General features: G+C 44.7%; 1 long non-coding RNA gene across 1 annotated transcript; it reads left to right on the top strand.

The window, feature by feature from the left end:
• The first annotated feature begins 3,442 nt into the window (after positions 1–3,442).
• On the top strand, positions 3,443–12,225 carry LOC147216385 (uncharacterized). The gene is made up of 3 exons (XR_015109114.1): positions 3,443–3,509; positions 5,685–5,874; positions 12,084–12,225. It is a non-coding gene; the product is annotated as an uncharacterized LOC147216385 (long non-coding RNA).
• Positions 12,226–16,176: the final 3,951 nt, after the last annotated feature.

Raw genomic sequence — 16,176 nt, 5'->3', positions numbered from 1 at the left:
AACTCATTATGATGCTCACACACACACATAGACACACACCTCCCTTTCTTACCCGCCACAACAACCACACTAAAAACACCTTTCCTTCAACACACACACACTTTCTCTCAGTCTTCCATGCACTTACACCCTCAGCCCCCTACTATGTCTTTCTTCTAAATCACACACACACACACACACCATCTCTCAATCTCCTACCTGATTACACCCGCACGCTAAAACCCCTTTTTGCACGACACACACACACCTCCTTTCCATCTCCTACCTTCCCTAAAACCCTTTTCGTTTCCTCTCTGACACACACGCGCAGACACGCACATATATGGGCATGCATGCACACACACACACACACACACACACACAGCAGCTCTCTTTTTGTCAAGCGCTAACCCCGTCCCACCCCCTCCTCTCAGTAATCTGGCTGGCCCGTGGCCTCCTCTCTCTCGCTCCACTGTTCTGTGTGATAGAATATCGATCGGTTTGCCTCGGCTCGGCGTGGAACAGGAGGAGGGGTCGGCTGTAGGGCTATAGGGAGTGTGTGTGCATGTGTATGTTTGTGTGTATGTGTGTGTGTGTGTGTGTGAGTTGGGGGGAGGAGGGGGTGGGTTGGGAGGGGAGATGGGGGTGGCGGCAGCGGCGGCGGCAGTGGTCAGACATGCTCCAAGGTTGTTACCACAGCAACAGCAGGATGGGTCAGGGGGTTGCCATGGCGCCTAGGTCGCGGGGTCATGGGGAGGGTCCTGGAGGGCTCTGGATGATTCGTGTGTGTGTATGTGTGTTAATGGGACGGGAGGGGCGAGCTGTCGGGGGTTGGGGGAGCCAGAGGTGTCCGGTCCGGCGATATTGGGTGTGTTAATAATGAATGGTGCTGTGTGCAGTCCCTGTCTGTCTCTACCCCCCCTCCGTCTGCACCCACAACCCCCTCCCTTTATTCAAAAATACAAATAAAGAAACTTTAAAGGCACAAGGAAGTGTTCTTAGAGAGCAGTAAATGGTGGATAAATCTTGACACGCACACACACACGCTCACATGCACTCAAAGAAAATTGAAACTGCGGAAGTGTGTGTGTGATTGTGGGCCCTAAATGAAATAGAAAAGCAATTTATGATTTAAATGTGACAGATGATATTTTAATTTGCATAAAAAACGAAAACTTCCATGTCATTTATGTGATTTCAAATATATTTGTGTGTTTGCTCTTCCAGTGATTTCCTGAATTGTTTGTTTATTCAATGTTTTTTTTCCTTAATATTTCTCTTTTTTGTGAGAGACAAAATTCATCTTGTCCAACCACTGGGCCTGTTCTGTTTTTCAAAAACCGTGAAATAAAAAATGTGTGGCACTTTACTGCTGATTCGACACATCTTAAAAAGTCTGCCAGCCATCCCATAATGTGAAGAAACGAGAAAGAAAACGTGTCAGACCTCCTTCTCCTGCCTTCCATTGCGTTTAATCAAAACGCCGGACAAGAGATGCCGTTGTTTGCGCTCTCTCTCTCTCTACTGACCTGTCTTCCTCATTATCTTCCTCAGAAATGTGGCGACAAAAACGACAGGATAAAAAAACACACACACACAAAGAGGGGGACGGGTGGGGTCGACCCGAAAACACACATGTACAGATTTTTTTTAATAAGTGATAGATTGTGATACTGACTTTAAATCTATCCTACTTTTCAAGCCTGTTTGGGAATGAAAAGGAATTAATCCTTCAAATGTTTTGTAAAATCAGGATAAATTGGAAAGGCTAACGTGCTATCATTATTATCATTATTATTATTATTATTATCATTTTCATTATTATTATCATTTTAAATGAAAAACCCTTTTTTCAGGCCGTGATTCTCGACCCCATTCGGTCAGTGCTTTTCCGAACCGACATGCCCCCGTCCGTTGTTCCAATATAACGCCTTCAGTGTTTACGGAAAGAGAATTATGTCTGTGGCTCAGAATACAAATTCACATCCAACTGGACTTATCTGGTCAGGGCCAAGATTTCCTTCATTTTTTTTTCTCTCCCTCTCTCCTTAGATTCTAAGCCAGTGGACCAAATAGGATCTTAAAGTCACAAGGCAAAGTCAATCTCTCAGCACTGCAGACCCCCAGCCCTTTCCCCTTCAATTCCTGCATTACGACTGCAGGGTTATCAAACACTCCCCGTGCAGCTTGTATGACTACATCTGTGTGACTGATTCCGGCTCCATTTCAGAGCCACTCCGAAGGATGTATGTTGGGGAAAACTTTGAAGCAGGGCGTTAATGCAAATTTTAAAAAAATTAAATCATATTAAATTAAAATAAAACAGAATACATTTAAGAATCCAACAAATTAATTTCCCACCAGCAAACTATTGAAAGTCAGACATGCAGAAATTCATTTTTTGATAATGTCAACATCACTCGGCTTCTTATTTCAGATAGTAATCACTTGTTAAAGAAAGATAGCAAAACAGACAGGAAGTATTAATCTTGGTCACATAAGTCAGGGTAAATCCAAATGCCACCCCTCATTGGTGTGTATAGAATTTAGAGATGTACCTATAGTTTACTGTTGAGCTTGACTGTGTGAGTGTGTGTGAGTGTGTGTAAGCGCACGCGCACACCGAGCCTGCAACTTCCAGGTGCGTGCACATTCATCGATCAGGGTGTAGAATTTCTCTGAATTCACGGGGGATCTATCTGATCTGAGGAAGGATTTGTGACATCACAAGTATTTTTGAAGCCGATTCCTGCCCAATACTCAGCTGATGCAGGATCGATGGGACATCACTGCAGCGAATCGACTTGAAGCAACACTGTAGTAATTGTATATACAATTGTCTACATATATATGTATATATACATATACATATATATGTGTGTGTGTGTGTGTGTTTGATGACTGAAAAATCACCTGAATCATTGCAAGTGGGAAAAAGCTACATTATCCAACCAACTGTAAAAAAAAAAAGAAAAAAAAATCACAAAAAACCCACACAATAAAATGCAACCCCATATTTTAAAACAGGAGTATTTAAAAATAAACTTGTGTTCAGCTTCTCTGGTGTGGTTTCCAAAAAAAAAGTATTTCCTTCAAAATTAGTAATTTCAAGAGGTTAAGTAACATGATATACCTGGATGCAAAAATAACTGACCAGCTAATAAATTCTCATTTCCAGTTGCCAGTAATTTTGAGTGGATGTGTTTTGCTCGTTTTTTTATCATGTGGTTTCAGTGATCGTACCCCTTAATAAAATAAATATTCCTTTCGATACTCCATCCAAAATTCAGATAACGTTGAAGAATTCAACAATGAAAACGCCTGAGATTTCATCGACCTGGACAGACCGTGAAGCAGGCTGCAGTGCCACGAACCGCCTCTAGATGTCGCTCAAAGCTCTGCGGCAGCACGGTGACTCCGGCCCTGCGAGCAGCAGATGAAGAATCAATTCGGCTTCAAAGTCAAAACATCCTAAGCCGTACCCTGTTTGAGACAGAAGAATTTAAAGCAGTTTCTTCACTCGGAATTCGGTAAGGTTGGATTAAAGCTTTATTAATTAATATGTTAACACGTATTAATATGTATTTCAATTTAACAACACTTCCTTAAGTTGGAGCGCCATTTCTATGATTGCGCTAAGTTTACATTTAGCTTCGGTTCGGGTCGGATATTCACACGTCTATACAACGTTTTAAGATATATTCCCTCAATTTCAGAGCTCACCTCATCCTATACATTATAGTCTCTCGTATTTACTTTTAGTCATTTGTTTGTTATTTATTGTGAAAAGGGATTGCCAGAAAGTAAGTTTGCCTACTTCCTTGCTAATGCTGTTACCGGAAGTAGCAGCAGCAGCTGCTGCGGAGGAGAGATAAAAAGTGCTGGAAGACCGTTTAGATAAAAATGAGAAACTGTCCGTTTCTGGACGAGTTTACAAATATTCAGTTTTTAATAACATCGTATCCATCTAAAATAACTTAATAAGCTCACCAAACCTTCTCAGGCATTTCCTATTTCTAAACATCCAATAACAAACACATCTGGGTCAGATCAGAAGCTACGTAGCTATTGTCACTAAGCCCGCAGTTCAAAAAGTGCACAGCAGAGAAACATCTTAATTTCATAATAGAAAGTAGATGTATCAATTTCTATGTGCTGTAACTTCTTATCATTTGTGTTCATGTATATTTTTTAAACAAATATTTTAAAGGTTTGGTGTCGGTGCTCACAGCTGTTCATAGATAACTTGGATCAAGTTATGTGCTGAAATCACATTTGGGTGATTGTTTTTCACCAATAAATGTGTACTGATGTTAATTGAATAATAAAAATTGGGTTTGCGTCCGTTACAACATTTTCAAAGACTGGTCAATCCATCAAAAAAGGCCCAAACGAACACACACATAGCACAGCCCTGTGTTAGAATCATGACCAGGAAACATTCATATGCTAACATTATTTTATTTTTGTTTAATGTTGAACAATGATTATTCATAGCGCAGTATAAGACCTGAAGTTCCTAAGGTTCCATTGCCACAATTGTGTTTAACACCAAACAGGTCTTTTTATATCCTCCTGAAAAGATCATCCCTTGCCCAGACCTTGTTTTAGGCAATTGATTGATGTTGTGTTCTTGGGAGAGAGAGAGAGAGAGAAACTCGTAGACTTGTTAAATTTACCAGAGAAATAGAAATAAAAAGTGCAACTTCTGTTTTAGAGCGCCATGAGAGAGAGATTCTCATCCGCTTTGGATCCGAAATCCTGAGAATCCCACAAAAGCATCAGGATGAATGAGCGGCGGCACCGGCAAAAGGCCGGATGTTCTTTTTTTCATTCTTACTTTTATAAAGATTCGAACATGGATTCTTACTTTTTTTCTCGAGGTAACACTCTCAAAAAGTCTGTGTCCCGGTTAAAGGGTCTCTTATTACAAAGACGGGAAACGACGAAGGATCAATCGACCAGCCGCCTCCTGCGAGAGTGTGAGGGCGGACGACCCCAAGATTCCTGTCATTCCCGTTCCTCTGCTGTTGTTTCTTTTCATTTCCTCCGCTCGCCGAAGACAAGTTACCCCTTGAGAGGTGAAAATATAAACCGCCCAGAAAAAAAAAAAAAAACAGACCTGCCGTTGCTTCTCCATTTACAAGAACGCGGCTGTGTGTGTGAAGAAGTGAATGCGCGGTGACACAGAGGCCTCCATCTGCCAAAACCACAACGGACAAGTTTATCGTCTGGTCTCCGCGAGTGGTGGATAGCACACCTAAAGGGGAAAAAAGCACTAAGAGAAGAATTAGATAACGCTTGATGTGGCCAAATATCACACAAGCTGCAGAGGGAGAGGCGAATGACAGTTCACCGCAATAAAAATGGCAGCGCAGACTTGAGTGTACCCCACACTTTAAATGTATTTACATTAACAATGATGAATAACAACGTACAGGGTGATGGGCATCTTTTAATGTTTGAATATTAACAGACACACGCAATGGGTTCATTGGGGACACCGAATTGTCGAGACAGAGTGAATGGTCGCTTCTCTGTCAATGAGGTGTGAATAAGGGAGAGTGAATGGTTGCATGACTTGTTTGTGTTCCTATAGTGGAATACAGAATTAAAGAATATTAACAATAATGTTGTGAAAAGGAAGTCTTCCTTTTGGCTTCCTGTTGTGTGATTGTTTTTGTTCTTCTCTCAACTTTTATTAGACGTGAGAGAAATGACTTTCCAAGACGCTGAAACGCCATCCCTCTTGGGCTTCATCACCTGCTGCTGCTGCTGCTGCAGGCGTGCACACACAGACACACGCGTGCGCTCATACACACGCACCCCCCCTTTTCTGGTTTCAGTCTGAACTCCATCACCATGGAAACAGCTAAGATGCCAAGTGCAGGAGAGGTAAGGGGTAGGGGTGTGTGTGTGTGTGTCTGTGTGTGTAAGAGAGTGAGAAGGTATAGAAAAATCTTATAAAGGACACACAAAGCTAAGTGTGTTATATTGACGCTGTTTTCGAAGAACCTAAACACACACATGCACACACACACACACACACACACGCACACACTTGACACCGTATATTAAACAGATTTCTGAATAGTTTCCCCCTCTTTTTTTTCACTCCCCGACAGAAAGCTTTTGCTTCCCCTCACATTTGTGCAGTTTTTGACCTCTCCTCTTCTCCTTGCCACGTCTTTAACTCTTTCCTCGTCTCCTCCCGGCACGTTCCAGGCCTCCTCCTCCTCCCCCCACCCTGCACCGCAGACCTCGACCCTTTCACAGTAAGCATTCACTGTAACATTACAATGAGCCCATATATTCCTGCCATCAGCGAGACCCCAGAGGGAATCAAGTGCCCCAAGCGCCCAGCTGTGTGAACACTACGGCAATACCGGACCCCCATCCCTCTCCCTCTCCCTCTCTCTCTCTCTCTCTCTCTCTCTCTCACCTGCTTCTTGCCGATGTCTCCCGGCTTTTCTCCCTCCCTTTTCTTCTGGCGTCTGAAAAAGCCAGATGGGCCCGGGCTCCTGTTTTTTTTTTTCTATTCCCGGGACCCCGGTGCACGTGCCGAGGACACAGGGGCCTCGCAGCGTTTCATTCACGCGCTCCAGACGCCTCCTTCTTTTAACCTCCCGTGACCAATTCCATCAACCATGTCCCCCCCCCTCCCCGGCCCCTTCCCCTCTTCTCTGGCTCCTCGGCATCTACTTTTGTCTGTTCCGCCCCGTGTTTGTCTTGTCAGCCGCGTTCGGGCAATGGCGTGTTTTATTTCAACCACCACCCGCCTCCTCTCTGATTCTTATTACTGCCTTCTCGTCACTTGTGAGGGCAAAGGGAGGTGGAGGGTCCCTCGGGTCTGACCGCTGTCCTCTCCCCTCCCCACCCAAACTGCGCAAACGCCCTCCGAGCACCCGTCCACGGCAGCGCCCCGTCCTTCTTCCGGGCGGAGAAGTCAGAGCAGAGGTGCGACTGCTGTCCTCCTTCCCCCACCCACTTTTCTTCCCTTTTTTTTTTTTTTTAAGAATGTTTTTTTCTGGTGCAACGACAAGACAGCGGGCCTTTTGATTCGCTCAACTGCTGTGTAAGAGGATTAAACTAGACGGGCGAAACAGGAAGTGGAACAAGAATCAAGCGGAGCTGGCATCGATTATTTTTTATTTTCATTTATTATATTTATCTTTAGAGGAAACTGGTGTCCTTTCCAAATTAACTGAACGGTGTGATATATTCTCCCAAGGAAATTTGACAAATTTTTTTTTTTGATAATTAATGACAAATAAATCAATCAACGTTGTTCAACTGTTTAAATCTTTTCCAAGTGTCCAATTAAGTTCCCCCCCAATTCCCACTCAGGACTCCTGGGACACTTGCAGCCTCTGGGCCACAGACATGGAGGAGGAAAGCTCGGAGGGAACCCCCCCTTGCAACATGATATTTTTTGCATATTCATAGATATAGATATATATATCTAAATATTTTATTTTGAATTTATCCCGGAAATTGCGTGCGAAAAATCTGGATGTCAACAAGGGATGGGATCAAGCGAAAGTTCTAAATTCCCTACCACCAAAAAAAAAAAACATCCACGCGTGTTCCCTCCTCCCGGGCAGAGAAGGGGGGGTTATTTAGTGTCTAATAGTTATCGAACCCGGACAGTATTTATTCGGGTTAACGCGGAAATAATGAGGTTGCCGATGTTAAACGCTGGCGGGCGGACGGAGGCGGATCGATCGGAACACCCGAGTTAATTATGAGAAATCAATTAGAAGCGTGGGAGTGGGGAGGGAGGTGGGGGGGGACCCCCGCCGTGGGGAAGGAGGGAGGGTCGTCCTTGGTTGAGTAAGATTTTAAAACCCCCAAAAAGCCCCCTCTTCCCTCTTCCCTCCCCCCCCCTCCTGTCCTAAGAAACGCGGGGAAGCCCGTGGCTCGCCGGGCCCACGGGACGCGGGGCCGTCGCGCGCAACTTCGCCTCCCGTGGGCGCCGATCGATAACCGATAAGCAGCCGAGGGGACTCTGGAAAGACCGCAACCCAGGATCAGCATTCAAATATTTAAATGATAATAATATCCGAATGTAAAATGCGATCTGATTTTCTAACTGAAGTTGGATTTGATTTTTTTTTCTTAATGAATAAGTTATGTCGTATTAATAACTATAGTCATACGTTTAAATTGCAATAAATATATCTACATATTTATAAATTATTATCGTTTTGTAAAATAGTCTGCGTTATGTTTTGATGTTTTTGGAAAATGATTACATCATAAATCAGCTTCCTAATTTCAGAAGGCGCGGCTTTCGTCCCCGCGCTGATCGAACATATCGATTCTAATCGCGGATTCGTTTTTGTTTAATCTATAGGATGTATATGACAAACGGAAATAATCCGTGTTCTGCATATTGAAATATGTTTATGAGTTTTTTTGCATATATGCAAATAAGCCGCGCGGTGAGAAAGGCCCTCCTCATCGATCGCAGAAATCGAACGCGATCGTAACAATCATCTGATCGATTTTCGGGCCGTTTGAATGACGTCTTCATCCACGCAGGAACGAAAACAACAAGGCTCTCAGGACTTTCTCACGCCAACTTCCGTGAAATTACCACATTTAAATATGTCACAAACACGCATTTGAGTAACATACGCCGTTGGAAATTAATAATAACAGCAATAGCGATAATACCGATGATAATAATAATAATAAAATGAAAATACCACTGTCTTAGACGTCCTTCAATCACAGGCCGAGCTATTTAAATATTTGCATTAATAATAAAAAATATTCAAATATCAGTCAGGTTCAACCCATGATTATTTTGAATATCGACTATATTTATAGTCACCGGATCGATTTCCCGTCCGAATCCCGACGGCACTTCCGGTCATTTGATTCGCTTCCTTTTCTTATCCCTTAGAAATATGTTTTATAGAGATTCTATTAATAGGAACAGACTCCCAACTTTGGTGTGATGATTAGTTTATGGAGGGGGAATAGGATGATTTATTTTATATTATTATGATTTAAAAAGACAACATTTAAAATTACAATACTATTAAATTCTCCTGGCGAGCCGTAAGGGTCTCGGGGTGACAAACGTTTGCTCGGGTTTCATTATCAGACTCTATTGCCTTTTCATCAATTTGCCTGGCGTCTGTCACCGCGGCCCCCCGAGCAGGGGCCCCGACCCCCAGCGCCCGACCCCCCCTCGGGGGTCACAGGTCAGCCGGCCACTCCACCATTAACCGCCAGCCTTTTTTAATCAGTCTGAGAGGAAGAGCAGCATCACCCTTTTCTCCCTTTTCCCGTAGCCCCCCTCCCTCCCGGCAGCCGCACGCCGGCGAGCACAAACTCAAATGAGCTCTATTTATCCGGAGTTATCCTTCTCCGAGCATCACGGAGGGTCCGGCACGGTAAACGAGCAGTTAGCCGTTCATCCCTCCTTTACCGCCGTGGATTTAATTCGCAGCCGCCCAGGTGACCGCCGCATTAACTATTTATCACCAAACTCCCTTTTATCAGCTTTTCTAAACACGCCAGCTGCAGAAAGTGCGGAGCTCGGGGTTTATTAATAACTGAATTATGTTTGCTCGGCCAGCTTGTCTGTTATCAGCTCTGAGGTAAAATTATCCTCCTGTCTGCTGTAAATCTGTTATAAATCTGTTATAAATGTGTAATAACAACTCAGGCATTTTTTTTTTTTTTTTTTCCTTTTAACAGTGAAACATTGTAGCCCGACCCCCCCCTCAGTCTCAAGGCCACCGGAGCAGCGTTTGCAACAACAGTTGCCGAGGTTACGAAACCAGAGGCGTCGCGTCACAGCAGAGCAAACGCTAGAAATTATTTATGTTCCAGTCGTGCCGAGATTGTCGTGGCTCTCGCGAGCGAGGTGACACGCACCTCTCTGGCCGAATGGAACACTGCCGCTATTATCGCTATTGATTACAGTGTAACGTCTGCCGCGAGAGAGGATTATTAAACCAGCTATTACAACATTTTCCACCCAAAAATACACTATAATTGCACTGCAGCACAACCAACTTAGAATATACCAATATATGAACATGTGACTTGCTGCAATGGAAGCGGTGAAGTTGTCGTAGTTTTAGCAGGCGGCAAAAATAAAATTCCCTCCATCACCTCCGTGGAAAATAAGGATCAGGACTGTCCGGCGGCTGATAAGAGAGAAAAGCCCCCTCTCGCATGGACCCTCCTCCAACCCCCCCCACCAACACACACACACACACACACCCGGGACCCCCCGTGGTTTGCTGTCGTTTCAAAAATGAATTCATCCTAAATGAAGTGATAACGGCCGGAGAGCGAATCCACCGCCACATCCGCCGGCAGATAATTAAAAAATAAATAAAATGAATTCCTTTTTTTGCCCAATCCATCCTTTTTTTAAAGGTGGCCTCCGGGGCAACGCCTGATATGTGTCACCCAAAATGATAACCTATAATCATTACACCTGCCGCATATTGACAAGCGGCTTAACGCACGTGTCGACATCCGTGTAAACGACCGGCGTTTGTCTATAAATAGTGGGAATTAAGCGCAGGAGGTCAGCGGAACAGTAACTCCCTCACATTGATTTCCAATAATCTGGTCGTTGCCCGTCTGATCCGCGGGACAGAGGCTGTAGAGAGATTGGGGGGTGGGGGGGGGGTCTTCTGCTAACATCCCCAATCGCTGTTGCCGTGGCGACCGCTGTGGAGATAATAGCGGTTAATGAGATCTTAACCCTCCCCGCGAATGAGTAAGAAACGGGAAGGGGGTGAGCGTCGGCAGGAAAAAAACTAAAAGACGGGATTTCATCGACGCGTGACCTCAGCCTGATCAATACTGTTGTGTTGTTTGACGGCGGTAACAAGCAGCTTGACCCCCGCCCCCCCCTTTCTGGAACCAAGGAGATAAATCCAATTTCTCCGTGCACACACACGCATACACACACACACACACACATAAGCACGCACGTCCTCACGAGATCAAGCACATTTAAAAACATAAGCACGCATCTGAAAAAACACACACACATAAACATGCAAGGGGAAAAGGAAAAGAGACAGACACACACACGTGCACATAAACACACACACACATACGCATAAATACACACAGCGCCTGCCGGTTGGACAGTTGCCACTGATTGTCCGGGCGGTTAGAATGCAAGTGAGCAGTCGCGCGTTCTGGGGTCAAAGGTCAGCGGCGGCCCAGACAGTCTGACCTCTGCTCTCCAAAGACTGGGTAAATGAGAGAGGGTGTGTGTGTGTGTGGGGGGGGGGTGTAAGGTGTGATACACGTCGATGTCAAATGCAATGGTAAGGACAAAAATAGAAGCATTTAGTTTTGTTGGTGCTCCTGGTGTTAGTGCCCTCTTGGTCCCTTTCTTTGGACATGACAGAAAGTGGAAATAATCAAGCACTCACTTTCAGGCGTTCTTTATTTTTTATTTTATTTCTTTTAATTTCTCCCCTTTTTGGCTCCTTCCACGTCGTCCTCCCGCTCTGTCTTTTTGGCGTATTATCACATGACCTTCACTTCACCCCCCCACCTACACCCTTTATTGGGCGCGTACAGACGTATATATAAAAGCAAAGCAAGACAAAAGCAGTAGCTCCCTCTCTCTCTCACACACACACACACACACACACACACACACACACACACAGGTTTTCAGCCTCTGTGCCTAGTTGATATTGACAAGCGTGTTACGAGTATCAAGTTTGGTGACCGACGGATTAATTATTAAAATATCTGCAGGCATACTAAATTAGCTGACTAAAATTAATAAAATAATGATAAATAATATAGATATTTTTCAACTATTTAAAGTATATTTCTTTTTCAGCCGTTTGTTTCACTGCAGAGTGATTCCTTGAATTAAATAGTGAGGGGATTCTGTTGTCAAACAGATGTCTTACATTTATTTCTGATTTCTGGAATAAGTAGTCCGGCAAATCACATCTGGTGCAAATAACGATTTTTGTTTCTTTTGAAAAAAACACAAAAAACGATATTACAGTTTAATCGTGACATTTACACATATAGAGGTATAATATCAGACTTGTTGATTCGTTTCTATATGTTTATTTTCTTATGTCACATAGTGATTCTCACGTGCCCGAAAGAAAAAAAAAAAAATCATCCTAATCAACGACCATCGTCAGCAAATGGCCTCCAGCCCGGCGCGACAATCTCAGTCGTCCCCGAGGTTCAAAGCTGAAGGTAAGAGGGACGGGAGGGTGCGGGGGGGGGACTGGGAGGAGACGGGGTGGTGGTGGTGGAGGATGAAAGCGGGGTGGAAATACGCCTGGCCGAGCATTTGTGCTCCCACCCCACCCCGCCACTCCCTCCTCTCCTCCCCGGCAACATTCTTCTCCTTCTTCCAGCTCTCCTTCACCCCTAATCCTTCGCTACTCCACTGCATATGTTTCCTAATCCGCACTTTGTGGGAGGCCCGTGAACCCCCCGCGCCATCGCCTCCCTCCTCCGCCTCCCCTCACAAGTTGGCTTCAATTTTTTTTTTCTTTCTTAACCTTCCCCTTTTCCTCTGTCTTCATTTCCCCTCCTCCGACTGTAATCGTCCTCGGCGGCGTCTGAGCCCCTGCTCGACCTCTCTTCCCTTGACTCCTGGAGATTTTCCGCCTCGCTCTCCGGCCTGTCCTCTCACTCTTTCCCCCTCCTGTTTCTCCTCGCCTCGACCGCTCCTTTCTCCTCCCTGTTCGCTGAAAAAAAAAAAAAAAAAGACGGTTATAACCCTTTTATACCTATGTAATTACACTTAATAGCTGCAAATCATGCACATAAATCCATAGCTACCACTTGCAGGAATTTAATAATGCACGTCCGTCACCTGGGTGGGGAAAACAATCCCCTTTCTTTTCTTGATTATATTTCTCCTCTGCCCCATTCATCCTTTCATTTTTTTCCCTTCTCCTTCCTCCCACTAGCTGTCTCATTTTCTCTCAGGTGATTTTGCTCTCTTTCTCTCTCTCTGTTTCTCTCTCCTCCCTCATTTCAGCCGCTCTCGCAACACACACACACACACACACACACACACACACACACACACACACACATGCAGGCTTTTTGTCCTGCTTCCTTCCCTTGCTTTACCCCATTACTGAATAGTATTCCCGGAGCCCTTTGTGGAGCCTTGTATAGGCACATGCCAAGTCAAGTTTTTCAGAGCGGTTTCAATGGAATTACCCCCCAAAATAATCTCCATTTGCTCAAAAAAAGGGACAAAGGGGCCGAAGAGGAGAAGAGAATAATGTAAAATGAACCAGCACCCTCCACAAAGAATGGGCTTGTAGCTCCGCGCTGGAAGAACATAAGAATTTCTAAAGATCAGAGGGGCCCACATGTATGAAAGATCTGGATATGGATTGCGTGATGAAGGTGGGGTGGGGGGACCCCTGCACCGACCCCTATATAGGTGGGCCCACCTGGCTTTTTATTCCCGGGATCATTTGACGCGTTGTTTTAGGAAACTCGTTCTGCATCATTTTGGATGATAATCGCATAAAATATGTATGTATGTATGTATATATATACATATGTATATATATAAAGAGAGAGACGGAAACATATTGAAATGTATATATATATATAGAGAAAGAGAGAGACAGAAATATATTGATATGTATAGATATTAAATAAACACCAGGGAAGGTTTAATTCATTCATTCATTCATCTATGTATGCATTCATTCATTCCTAATCTGCACCCACATGGGTAGTCATGCAACCATTCACTCTCATTCACACGTCAGGCAAATTCGGGGTCTCCAATGGACATATATACACACACACAAATATATACACATATGATGCATGTATGTACATATATATATATATATTGAGAGAGAGAGAGAGAGAGAGAGAGAGAGAGAGAGAGAGAGAGAGAGAGAGAAATAATACTATTCACTCCTTACACACACTCACACACAACATTCATTCTGTCATTCACACACCGTAGCAATATACAACCATTAAGTCCGTCATTCACATATATTCACGTATATATGTATATATATATGATGCCTAGACATGTGAAAGGCGAGTGGTTGTATGTCTATATGACATGTGAATGACAGGGTGAATATATAACTACATATATATATATATATATATATATATATATATATATGTATAGAGAGAGAGAGAGCGAGAAAGGGAGATATGCAACTAATACACTAATTCACTTCCTAACACACCATAAAAACATAGTATTGTTCTACTATTCTCTCTCATATATATATATATATATATATATATATATATATACATGTAGATGCATACAACTATTTGCTCTTCATACAAGACATAGAATCATTCACCCTCTCGTTCACACATCATTTCGAGTCATGTGACCCTTCAGTCTGTCATTCACATCTGGGAAAATCAAGGTTCTCCGCTAAACCCATGCAGACGCTTAGAGAACCTGCAGAAAGGCTCCCTTTCGGAATTGAACCAGGGACCATCCAGCCGTGAGAGGGATCCCCCTCCACCCCTCGGCGTTGCGGCGCCTCCATTGCTATGTACATACATCCATGCGTGAGCGTGTGTGTCGGTGCCAAGTGTCATATCGATAGGTTAATAGCCGCGGTGTCAGATTCACTAACTCTCTGATTAGTTGACAGTTCACTAATCCACACTCCTCCTGAGTTATTGGCCAGCCCATTGATTTCCAGCCTGCCGGCCAAGCCGGGAGGAACTCGGGGGTCGTAAGAGAGCCTGCCGTTATTGATTGGCCCCGGATCAACCCCATCATCACATCCCTATAAGACACACACACACACACACACACACACACACACCAAACCTAACTGCAGCTCCAGGTTTGGTTTCTTTCTATTCTCTGACCATCCAGATTCTCAGCCGCGGTATATTTTTTTTGCGTCTCCGTCAATCATGTTTTGTTGGAGTGAAGTGTTTTTATTGACACGCTTTATGAGATGTAGAAAGAACCTGACAAATCTGCTCCTCTCTCGTCTCTCATCCCCGCCCGATTCGCCGATGCCTTAATATTCTTTCAGCTCTTTTCCGCGTGTTACATTAATACTTCACTGAAAATCCATGGAGGGTGGGAAAAAAAAAGAAAAAAGAAAGAAAAAAAAAACCCCTCTCCTCACGGTTTTCACTGCTCGCTCAGAAAAACAGCTTTATTCCATTTAGACCGTCACTTTTCCCCCGGAAGGAAAGACCTCTGTCATTTAGGGAATGAAAAGTTAAGCCGTAACAATTCCAGACCACTGCTTTATTCATTCATTCATTATCTACACAGCTTATCCCGCAGTCCGGGTAGGGAGGGGCCCGAGTTCATCCCCACTGTCACTGGGCGAGAGGCGGGTTTCACCCTGGACCAATCACGGGGCCACATATGGAAACGTACAACCACTGATCCTGTCATTCACACGTCTAAGAATCAAGGGTCTTCACTGAACTCACGCCGACACGGCGAGAACCTGCAGACAGGACCCCTTTCGGTGTTGAACCGGGGACCTGAGGCAGAAGCGCTAACAGGTTATTATTGCATGTCTCTCATTTTCATGTTATTTACACGTAGAGAGACATGTTGTCAGGATCTCCTCTCGGCCGCTGAGAGGAGACACGGCTGGGTCCAATTGAGAATCAGCGCCAGCTGCCGCTAATCACCCAGCTCCATAAAGAGCAGCGGCACGCTCTGCCAAGGGCCGGGGAATTGGAGAGGGCTGGAGAGGAGGTCGACCGGAGGAAGAAGCGACAGGAGGCCCCAGGGCCGGAGAATTGTGGGACCCTTCCTTGAGACCCTGCCTGTGAGACCCCGCCTTTGTGTGACCCTTGACCTAACCCTGTTGCTCGGCCCACCATGTCCCCCTCGTCTTGCCCTGCTCTAAATAAAGAGTTCCGACCCTATTTCAGCCTTGTTGGTGTGGTTCCCTGCCCGAGTCCGCCCCCTAACCCGCGACGCATGTAATCATCCATTCTCTCATGGGAAATTTCAGATTCTCCAGGGGGTATAGAGCACTCGTCCTTGGAACCGAACATTCCTGGTTCGATTCCCTGTTCCTCCTAGCCTGTCGAAGTGTTGTTGAGCAAGACGCTAAACCCCAAACTGCTCCCCTGGCGCTGTCCCCTAGCTGCCTGCTGCGCATGGTGCATCCATGATGGGTTGAATGCAGTGGTCAAATTTCACTGATGTTGTGCTCTTTGTAT

The sequence above is a fragment of the Fistularia commersonii genome, chromosome 30 (genome assembly GCF_037954325.1).
Source record: "Fistularia commersonii isolate RoL2024-O1a breed Wild chromosome 30, RoL_Fcom_v1.0, whole genome shotgun sequence".
In the NCBI taxonomy this organism is placed as follows: domain Eukaryota; kingdom Metazoa; phylum Chordata; class Actinopteri; order Syngnathiformes; family Fistulariidae; genus Fistularia; species Fistularia commersonii.
The sequence above is the reverse complement of the archived record's forward strand: the minus strand, read 5'-3'. Positions and strand labels throughout refer to the sequence as shown.